Below are 12,641 nucleotides of genomic sequence, written 5' to 3'. Positions count from 1 at the left end.
AAGCACTCAGATCTTACGTTAGGGGATTACTAAGCAGATTAAAATAGCAAAAAAATCAATGAATACTTTGTAATGACAGTTTACGCAACTCCGTTTTTTTTTTTTTTTTTTTTTTTATACATGCAACATTCTTCATTTATGACATAACATGTTACTATTATTACCATTTACCAAATCATATTTGAAAAAATAAATTATCAACTTGTGCAAAATTTCAGATAACCATAAACCAAATTGGCCATTTACGATATTAATTAATGTTCTGCCTTAGAAATGCTTTACTATCTTTTCTATTCATTTTGACTTTATAATTATACTTAATGTGGATCATTTTTTTTAATAGAAATACATATGCAGTTTATAAATTAAAAATTTGATCACTACGGTTTAAAAGGTTGGAAAGAAATAATTTATTTGATTTTTTCCAATATCTAATATTAATAAAATTGATTCATAAGGTTTTCCGAAACTTTAAAATATTTTTTTATTACAGTACATAAAATAGATGGAAGAAATGAAGCTTAAAAAAATTAACTATTTATGTAAATACATTTATTTTTTTTTAACAATTTAGTCTGTAAATTAGTCAAGCCAGCACATACCACAACCATGTGTTCTAACACACCCACCAAATTGTGGTCCAGACATGTGTGGGGTTTGAGAATATTAAATTCTCTAAGCCGTCCAATCAGCCTTTCAACAAGGATTCTCAAAGCTGCTATCTGTTTACCAGTCAAGACATTTTCTCTTGACGGCTGAACGTTAGTTTCAACACTAGGTGGTCTAAATAACGTGCAACTTTTTTTTAAGCAGAAGAGATTCAATATGCTTGAAGCCTCTATCCGCCATAATATGGGTCCCACTTGGCACTTTATCCAAATAACCCGACAGCTCCACTATTATTTTGTCGGTGGTTCTGCCACCATAGCCTTTGGACACAAATGTTATACACCCATTAGGAGTGCAAGACACCAAATATTTTATTGTGTTGCACTTTTTGTACTTACTCCAAGGTTGAGTTTGTTTTATTGGGTTTGTAGGTTTTTCTATTCGAATTTCAAAACAATCCATCTAAATTGAATTTCATGGTAATTTGCTCTAAAAGGAATTGGTAGGCTCAACTTGTTGTAACGCTTAGGAAACAATATCAAATATTGCAAACAGTTGGCCATTTGTAGTAAGACATTCTCAAAATGCTTGCTGGTAATTGATGGGCTCAGTGGATAAAGGTGTTAACTGACAAATCTTTTGTTTTGAGAAAAACGCAGTCAAAGTTCAAAGGCTAGTATTTTTTATGTAATGGATAAAATGTTTCTCTTTTGGTAGCAAATGTTAGTTTTTTGTTTGAAATGTCTATTATAAAATGATCAGCTGTGAAAACCTTCAATTAATGAATTTTTTTATCACTTTTATGTAGTTAACACCTTCATCCACTAAATTTCAGATCAAACTTTTCATACCATGTCAATGGATGATGGTAGTAAAATACACCAACATCTATCTGAATCACATTTTTTGAATTATAAATTTAAGAAAACATTGCAATTTTCTGGATTTAATAACCAAATAAAGTAAACAAGCTTTTTTATAAGCTTTACTGTCATTTACATATCATTTACATTTATAACAGTGCTGTAAAACCACGTGTTTTCTAAGAACCTTCTCAATTCTTCCAAAATCCCGATTTGAATCTAGATATGTATGTCCCTTGTTCTGGAAATTTGTGGTCAATTGATTTGAAATAACCTTTCATATAAGGAATTGATAGAGGCAGATCATTGCAAAGTTTTTATTCTGACCAGCACAAGAGTCACTCCATACTATTCAACCGTCTTTTGTTTTCAGCTCATCATTTGTTTCTATTGCGGTTAAACTACAGACTTCTGAACTTCCTCGATGGGCTACGTCTTCAGTCCATGTACAAAATGTGGCTTTGACTGCATTTTTATAAATTATATGTATTCCTAGATTGTAGAACCACATCTGACGCAAGTAGAAGGCTTTTGATGTTGTTAATTTTGGCAACGGCATAGTCTGTTGTAAGTCAACAGTAATGAAATCAGTACCATTATTACTTTTTGCATATTCCCTATCAAATTTGATTGACACGAAAGCAGTTTTGAAATTTTCTTCATGTTCTTCATCATTATTCCCGGAATCACATGTGCTACATGAATCGCTTCTTGGTTGTGAAAAAGGCAAATTAAATTCGCTATTAATAATACTTCTGCATGTCCACTCTTTGACAAAACAGGTTTCTCGTTGGTGAGTTTCGTTACATCGTTCAATATATAAAGCATTCACTTTTGAGATACTAAGAAGAGGGGAAAGGTATTTTCTGTGAGGATTGCTGCACCTGGAATAATGTGAACTTTCTGCTGGGAAACTGTTTATATGCTCCATTGCATATGCTTTCAACATCATTTTCCACTTTGTGTGGTCTTGAACTGTGATGGCCCTTTTTATCTGGTAGCTGTGCTGACAACCCATTTGAAATACTGTTTTTTATGATATCAAGCTTTTTTCTCCCAATACCATACAAAGAGCACATAGCTGTATTGCAAATATTTATAGTTTGACAGTCGAAAGTGACATAATATTTGTATGAAGCTGCCCTACTTTTCCTAGCACTTGTGCTCTGTCTTTTAATGCTATTAATTTCAGTACTATTAAAAAGTGTACATTTTTTAGCATTTACATCTAGTTTATTGAATTCAGTTAGTATGGCAGTCCTGTCATCAATACTGAATTTAGAGGAACAATGTAAACGATACATGAAATACACCGCCATCTCAGTCAATTCCAGCCGAGGATTGCAGTTTCGTGCTTATTAGCACTCGGCCCGGCATAGGACTGACTGAGCTGGAGGTGGAAAACCTCTTAAGGAAGCCGTGAGCCGAACCATTGTTTCGGTCACTCGTCTGGTCAATGCTAATTCTGTATTAGCTACCAGTTTGTTTGGCATTCTAGGCTTCCTTAAGAGGTTTTCCACCTCCAGCTCAGTCACTCCTATGCCGGGCTGATGAGTGCTAATAAGCACGAAACTTCAGTCCTCGGCTCGAATTGACTGCGCTGGCGGTGTATTTCATGTATTTCTGCCTTAGCCCTGGCTATAGGGCGGTAACTTACTGAATGTAAACGATACTTAACATGGCACAGAGTACCTGTACATACTGATTTTGCTGGTACTAATTTGCCTGTCTGGGAAACATAAGCTTGACGTACGCCATGACACGCAATATTTTCATCATTATCTTCATTCTTGTGAAGTATGCTTTTAGGAATTTTAACTAATAACTTTGCCCTTGACATTTATTCTCTTGACAAAATGTATCTTATGTTAATTATCACAATAAAGTGCAAAAGGCAATTACAAGAAAATAATAGCTAAATCACGTTCAGAAAGTACTGTAAACAAGCAGATCAGTCGGAAGGAATCAACTCAACAGCTGTTTGCTGCCAAAGTTCGAATCAAAAACGGTGCTAACTCGATGAAAAACGGTGCTCTCTAGTGGATGAAGGTGTTAACATACTTAAAACACTTTTAACCACTAGAAAATTTACTTTTTTATGTTGGATAGCACCTTTATCATCTAGAATCTTTGGAAATAAACAGAATAGAACTTTCAATGCTAGCTTATATAAAATATAATCATTTAAAACTTTCTTCCATCAACAAAAATCGTTTTTTTTTTTTAAATGTCAGTTAACACCTTTATCCACTGATCCCTTCAATTGATTTATGGGAATGGCCAAACAAATCTGCAAGTCTTTCGAATGAATCATTTAGTTTGAGTTTCAATAAAGCTAAATATATATCATTCATTTGCAAATTTGCGTATTTTGTGAACAAATTTAACACAATATGCATTTGATTTGAAAGCACGCGAATGCACATTTTTGGTTTACGTAAAATAAAAAGTACAATATTAGAATTTATAGCATAACTGTTATCAATATCATTACGAATATCGTCACCGGGACTACAATCATCTCCAGAATTTTCTTCTGCGACCGATGAAGCATCGGAACAAAAATGTAAAAGAAAGAGTTATTCCGTACTAAATATATTTGATCGTAATGGATACCGCGATAGAAAATGTAGACTATAGTTTTATAGACCATAAAATCCTTTACCAGTCATTAGATGTATTTGATCCTCGTACATTTGCTGACATTAATAACAGCAGCAGCAGGTTACTTGTAGCGGGCCTACATAGCATGATGCCCTTTTACCCGAAGTTCGTTGAACAAAGTTCTTCAGACAGCGTTGGTGATGCTGGAAGATCATCGGCGTCTCCACGAAGCGGAGCGGAAGAAAGTAAAGGGTGCACACACACACAGGGTGGCACCCGGGAAGAGAGGAAGGGGGGATTGCAAGAAGGGGCAAGAAAAGGTGTGAGCAAGCTCACGAGAGTGCGGCCTCGAATACCCGGAGGTAATTCTGCAGGCGCGCTGTAATGTCCACGTCCAGAGGGCGTGGAGTGCGTTGGGTGCTGGCTTGTCCAGGTCTTGTTTGGGGATGTTTCGTCAGCTGGGGGGGGGGGGGGGGAGCTGGGACACTCTCTTGAACTGGCGATGTGTTCTGACTTGCAGTTGGCGCAGACAGCAGGCTTCCCTCTGTTCGGGCAGTTGGCAAGACGGTGGTTCTCGGCGCAGACCACACACCTTTCCTGTACACGACAGGTATAGGATTTATGGCCCCAACGCTGTCATCGGAAACATTGAATTGGGTCCACGACGGTTCCTCAGCTTCTCCACTCGAACGATGAAGTAGCCAATTTTCGTGAATTATGTAAAAGTCTTGAGATTCTCGGGGGAATAGGGAAAGTGCCCACAGAATTTGGGCAAAAGCCCGTTTCTGTTGGAGAACTGCCTTATGAACTTGGGTTCCATTCCTTCCTTTGCTAGATCTTTTCTGAGCTCCTCAACGTCATAGTCGACTGGAAGTCCCTTCAGTACTGCACGTATGGGAGGGGAGTGTGCAATGGTGGGGGCGTGGTATTGTAGCTTTAGCTCTTCTGCTAATTGGACCACGGCGTTCTGGCAGTCGTCTGAGGAGGGGAAAATTTGTATTTCGTCCCTGAACAGTTTCACTTCAGACATTAATAACATACAATTTTTACGATTTTAACTAGACTCAAGCCAACTTAAAGAAGAGTAGTGTAAAAAGGCCGGTTTCACGGCAGCCGGCGCAATGCGCAATATTGCGCCGTCCATCTCCTCCGCCTGATGATAGCCGCCGTCTATTGCGCCGTCCATTGCGCCTGAATCTTGAAGAAGATGACGGGGTTTTCGCCCCTCCTCGTTTTCGCTCGGCTACGTTTTCGCCCTTCCTCGTTTTCGCTCGGCTACATTTTCGCTCGAGTTTTTGGACTTTGCCGTTTTTACCGTGAAAGATTTTCCCGCGCTTTTTTCACTCTTCCTCGTTTTTTTTTTCTTTGTAACGAAGATTTTCGAGTGGCAAAACGTCGCAATTGTTGTCATAACAATGTGCGATACTTTTTGCCATACCATCCATTTAAAGTTGTTCAGAGTTATTTCGCGTTTTTTTTTTATTTATTTTTTATAGCTATTGATTAATTTATCGCACTCTAATTTAATCAAAGTAATTCAATGATCAGTAATTCACTTTACCAGTTCACTAAAAAACATTCAACGCGCAAATCATGAAACAAAACTTAGAAAAGCTAGTTTTTACAAACTTCGAACCATTTTCAAAATATATACACTCCTCAACAAAAGGAAAATTATCGTTTAACATTAATTCAAAGTCACAATCAAACATGCCCTCACGTGTTTAAACATTTTCATACATTTACTATTTATCACATTGCTATATCCAAAATACACCATTTTCAACATAGTTATTTTTGATGAACAAAATAGTTTACACGAAAATACCTTAAATTTTAAACCATAAAATGATATAAATATCACAATTTAAAGAAAATTGCGAAAACTAACAGGAGTGTGAAAGACATGGTCTATTCACATAGAAGTATGGAGCGAAATGAATCATTATTGTGAAAGATTCGATAAAAACTGTTTCAATGTAAGTATCATGACACCAATTTCAACTGACCAATTAAACTTGATCTAATCCGAAAAGTTATGACATCACTTTCTTCAATTGATTTTATTAGGTGATTACTGATAAAGAAATGTATAATCTCGTTGATTCATCAACATGTGGTTTTTAATCGATGTGTTCCAGCTGAAATAAAGAAATTAATCATATGTTTATGTTTTTTTTTTCCTGTTGAAATAAAGAAATTAATCATATGTTTTTTTTTGTTTCCTGCTGAAATAAAGAAAGCATTTTTCCCTGCGGAAATAAAGAAATCAATGTATTCCTGCTGAAATAATGAAATCTTATCTGAAACCCCTTAAATACATTTCATTAAACTTTATAAACGAAATTAATAAGAATTTAATAACAAATTATACAATATATTTAAATTGAAAATATCTCACGGTAGTTACAATTTCCATTTACAATAACATGTTCGTAACACATATAGACCATCGTACACATCGTATGCAAATGTTCTAAGGTATTCATTCCGAGCTCATATCGGCCTAATGCTGTCTGCATTCGGACGACGTAGCCATGCAGTTCATGACACATTCCATACACTTTTAGGTGGACAACAAACTTTTTAAGTTCACTAAAAAATTCCCCTCGGCAAATTGGGCAAGTGGGGTTATTTATCCCCCAAAGTATTACACATTTCTCATGACATATATGACCGCAATTCAACTTTATGAACTCACCATTCCCTTCAATCATGCATATAACACAGTCCTCCTCTTGGTTACAGAAATATTGACTTCTAATTTCGAAGTACGGGCCTTGATCGTTGATTGCGAAAAACTTTTCAAGTTCATCCCTAATCTCTTGCAATGAGTTATACAATGCATTTCTTTCTTCATATGTATTATCGACACTTAACCTTAAAATTTCCTGACAAATTTCTTCAAACATTACCATGTGTTCAGCCATTTTCACCACACTTTGCAAATATTCACACACACACACACACTTCAGACCTGATCGAGCTCGTACAAACTTTCTAAAGCAAAATAACCATTTCAACTTTCGCTCACCTTGATTCACGGCCCCGCTACACCTCCCCCCCCTCTCTAGGGTCAATTGTGAACAACTCAGTGATAAGGAACGCGGTTGTAAGGCATTGACGATGGTATTAGTAAGTGCCCTGAGTCATCATCCCTCCAATTCCTCGTTCAAGGTCAAAATTGTAGCTTTCACCATCTGCTACGATTATAAATATTCACAAACTTCGATATAAATATATATTTATATATATATATTTTTTTTCTACAACTTGAAATATTTTTTCAAACCATCCGTATATATAAAGAATAAATACCTTTGTGCTGAATTCCAAGTTTTGTGCTTAATAACGTTGGATCATCCGTATATATATTTTATGATGATGTAAAAGGTGTGAATAATATTTAACACTTTGAATTCTTAATTACATATGCTTTTCATGAATTTCATTCCATTTAATTAACTCTAATAATTACTTTTTCATTAATACTTAACTTAATCATTTTATCATACATTTATTCCAGTTACAAAATTATGCTTAAAAGTTATTTATTTTTCTTAGCACAAGAGATTTTAACATGTTCCTACTAAAATGCTTTTCACTCTAGTTTGAGTTTACTAAAATAGCAACTCATTTACGATTTAGATTCATTTAATCGTCTTTGATTCTTTTTCATTGTTAATATTTTAAATTATCACATACGTTATTATTTTTATACATTTATCCATTTAATTTTCCAAAATCTACAATCAATTTACTTTTCGTATTAATTAACACTTATCACTATCAAATATTTTCATGAATTTAAAAAATTATCTTCTTAAATAATTTTTTACTGTAACCAAATTTCCCACTCAAGTTATAATTTATCACTACATATGCTTTTCATGAGTTTCACTTAATTTATCGCATTTCATTTAATTAACTCTAATAATTATTTTTTATCATCGATATTTAAGTTAATCATATTTTCCTTTCTTTCTTTTTTTTTTTTTCATGCAAACACTCTTGATGGAATAAAACAAAATTTTCAACTTTCATGAATTAAATCCCCTCTGAATATTTTATTTTACTTTACCATACTTTACTATTTTACTTACTGCGTTTTACTATTTATCATTCATTACAGCTTTTCCAAAATATTACTTTACAACCAACCAATTTCATTAACAGAATTTTCATTACAATTTATAAATTTCACTTTTATTTAATTATTTTTACCTACGGTAAAATAAAACACATAACACAAAAATGATAAACATCAATGAAGTACCCAAGAAATGTTAAAATTATAAGTCGAGTATCAAAACTTCATGTCAGCAAATTTTAAAAATAGACTTACCGAAAAATAACTTCTACTGAAATTCATTTCAAAACTTGGAATCAATTTACTCTTAGCATTAATAAACACTTATCATTAAGAAATTTTCATGGATTTTAAAAAATCAACTTATTTAATTTTTTTCCAGTAAGCAAATTTCGCACTCAAGTTACATTTTATCACTACATATGCTTTTCAAGAGTTTTATTGAATTTATCACATTTTATTTAATTATTTTTTGATTAGTATTAAACTTAGTCATTTTATCGCTTAGTATTTAACTTAATCATTTTCTTGCTTGTTTTTACTTTATCGTTTTTTTTTCCCCGTTATTTTTAAACTTAGAAATTTTTCACAATTAGTAACAGGAATCGAACACACAAATTTTTCGAAACATTATCAAGTCTACAATTTTCATCCAACTAAGTTAATTTAAAAACTTGCAATCAATTTACTCTTAGTAGTAATTAACACTTATCATTAACAAATTTTCACGATTTTAAAAAAATCAACTTATTTAATTTTTTTCCAGTAAGCAAATTTCGCACTCAAGTTACATTTGGATTATTTTTCATGAATTTGATTATTCATTTTAGAGTTCGAATATTTTTTACATTCAGGTCTTAGACTAATTCGACGTCTTTCGTTCTTTTGATTATTTTCGAGCGTTTTCAAACTTTAAATATTTTTCACAAAACTTTTTTTTTTTCATAGTACCAATCAGCTTTAATATTCAATATGATTTATACATTTTCATGAGTTATGTTTTAATCGCGTTATTAATCGTTTACACTGTCATTTTATTATTTTCATGCATTTATTATACTTGTAAAAATAAATCCCAACTCCGTTATATTTATCATTCTTTCGGTGATTCTTTTTTTTTTCGGACTTTGAATAATTTCGACGAATGGTTGTCAAGACAACCAAAGTTTCGCGAATTTAATTATTTTTATTTTTACAGAGTGAAATAGGATCTTTAAGATTGAAAATAAACTTTTGTTTTAAGTTGATGGTCCCACCAACCAGCCCGGTGTATCAAATACACCCCATCAACTTTTTTTTTTTTTTCATCAGCCGATGCATACCAATGCAGCTAATTTGGAATATGTCAAATCATTTCCTGAAATAAAATTTTTCTTAAATAAAATTTCCTGAAATAAAATTTTCTCAAAAAAAAAAAAAAAAAATCAAAGAAGGGCTCTAGAAGTGCTAAAAATCACAAGTCCCTTTAAAATGTGCTGAAATGAAATGCAACTTTTTACGATTCCCCTTCCGAAAATAAACATTGAATGTTCCCCTCCTTTTGAAACGTTAGTCTTTCTCCGTATGCTATGCGTCAACGAATTCACGCATCAGTGAACACGCGAAAACCACAAATGGTCAAAGGGGAGGAAGATAAGAACTTCTCTCTCTCTCTTTCACACATACACACAATGGAAGGAAAACATTTCTCAAATGATTTCATTCTAGCGTTTCTTCTAAGTCTTTAAATAGTTTTATTCATATAATATTTTTTCTCAAACTATTATTTAAAAAAAAAATGTATAAAATAAATTGTCATAGTTGAAAATACATACAAATAAAAACAGAGAAATTGAACCAAATACATTAATTTTAACATACACATTACTAATAATAATGAAAGTACTTACAGATAGGTGTTTAGACTTTTAAAATATTTAAAATCAATTTCTTGTATCATACTATCATATATCCAAACCGATTGTGAAATTTTACTTGCAAGTTCATTTAAATTAACAGTTAGAAAAATATAATTTTCGCTGCATAGATATTTCGAATGAAAGTTTTGCGACATACACTCATGTTTCGATTGCGATTGATACAATATTTTACATCTCGCACAGCGATAGTTTTCGTTCAGACAATCATGCATACTGCTCAACATACGCTTATGAATTTTACTATGTTCGTTAATCACTTTTTTCGGTTTAAATTCATCACGATAAACACGGATCATATCTTGTAAAATCGTTGAAAACATTATTTCGAGTAATTTTTCCATAATCATGCAAAAACTATTCACTAAGCACTTCGCAGATTCACTATGAAGTACGAATTTTTCATTGTTGAATATAACATTCGATTCAGAGATATCAACATGATACATTGTACATTGTCCTGCTACATTAAATACAATTATTTCATTGTATGCAACAAAACTGCAGTCTTTATACACAAGATTAAAACTGCACATTTTTCCCATGAAGTCGACGAAAGCGTGAGGTGAGAAATTAATTTTTTTTCCATTACTGCAATCTTCAATCATCATTACTATACTTCCATTTGGTTTAACCACAACATATAGAAAGGTTCCCAATTGTAAATCATAAGCTTTTATCTTTCTCTCAGCAAATCGTGGAAGGGTACCTTTTAGATTTGCATCAACCCGGTCATCGGAAGGAAGAATGGGAGTCAAACCCATGGGAGGTCTTTCGTTCATATTGAGAATCTGATGGGGTTCGTTTTCTTCGGTCAAGCTTGTTGATGGTGCGGGGGGTTTCTTCAACGTTGGAAAATCAATTTGTTCGGTAGGAGTACACTTCTCGTCCACAGCATTCACAATGTTTAATTCACAACTTTCAAAAACAGATTGAGATGCGGTGTATCGACTCGGAACTTTTTTTCGTAGAGGAGAGCTGTCCGATGCAATTACCGTTTCAGGATGATTGAAGAGAGGGAAATCATCCACATCTCGAATCACAAAACATTTTGAAATTGGACTTGTCATGATATTAGCCTCACTCAATGCGAACATCAAAATCGTCAATGTTCAATCCTAAGCGATTTAAACCTCTTTGCATGGCAACTTACAACGTGCAAATGAGTCAATTCTAATCAGGTCGACTCATACGAAAGGTTGAAGATCACATGATCGAATATAGATTAATCATCACATGCGTTGATAATGATTACCCTTCGGTCAGTGATGATTAAGCACCGGATGGACACAGTCTGAAAACACAGGATGGTGAATCAGCTGATTAAGCATTGATAAGATGTCATCCATTCCGATGGACACGCGAGGTCGATGATTAACTATCATGTGATTATTAATCAGAGCGATTACAGCGCCACGACTAGAAGTGAGGTTGTTATCTTGATAAAATTTTCATTCTCGCTCAGATTTTTGTAGTATTCAGTTGCTCGGTTCTCTCTCTCTTCAAGAATGGATTACTTATTAAGTGCAAATGGTTTGAATGTTCTAGTTAAAGAACAATTCTACACTCGCGAAATGGCCGACAGCATATTCGATGAACTATTGAAATTGCCGTTCCAGACTATCAATGTGATCGTCCATGGGCGTAGTTATACCCCAAAGCGAAAAAGTTATGCGTTTGGAAATGATGGATTGGATTATCAATACTCTGGCACGTCTAATCCAGCGCATGAATGGACTCCGATGATGCTGCGAATAAAAGAAGATGTTGAAAAGACGACTGGACAATCGTACAACTATGCGTTATTGAACTATTTTTCCGATGGAATCGCCGCTCTAGGCCAACACAAAGACGGTCCCTCAAGCGGTGTTGCCTGTGTGAGTCTGGGTGCATCCAGAACGCTATCCTTTGAAAGACGTGGATTTCTACCTCAAGAATTAGTGTGTCACCATGGGAGTATGTACGTGATGTTACCGCCTACTAATGAACTATTTACACACGGAATCAAGCCCGACAGAAGTGTGACTTTACCGAGAATTAGCATCAGCTTTCGCAACATAGTGACTGACGCAAACCCCCCTACAGCGAAACGAATGAGAATGGATGATGATGCCTCCCTCTTCAGTCAACCGGAAATTTCGACAAGTGCGCTACTTCAAGAAAGCGATGCGACAATGAACTTTGCTTCGCCTCATGCCTCAGTGGATCCCTCCCCCGTCGTTTCACCGTTTAGCGAAGAAAGTTCTACGTTCCCCCAGAACGATTGGCTGGAAAAGTTCCTTTTGAGCTCCCTTCAGCGTTTTGAAGAGAAAAAGATTAACATTAGAAGCTTGCCGACTGATTTGAACATTTTTGTGTGTCTTCAGCAAAGTGGAAAAATCGTGATCCAGTTGGAAAACACCGTTTCAGGTGCTGAAGTGAATTTTCAACCACAGAGTTGGTTATATTTTTTAACAAAAATGTGGGACTTTAATTCCCACTACGCGACTAGTAACTTTATCGTTAGTACACAAGCTATTGTTATTACTCGTGAAAACCAGTGTGAAGTACATCAGCTAA

Source organism: Uloborus diversus, chromosome 9 (genome assembly GCF_026930045.1).
Source record: "Uloborus diversus isolate 005 chromosome 9, Udiv.v.3.1, whole genome shotgun sequence".
In the NCBI taxonomy this organism is placed as follows: Eukaryota; Metazoa; Arthropoda; class Arachnida; order Araneae; family Uloboridae; genus Uloborus; species Uloborus diversus.
The sequence above is the reverse complement of the archived record's forward strand: the minus strand, read 5'-3'. Positions refer to the sequence as shown.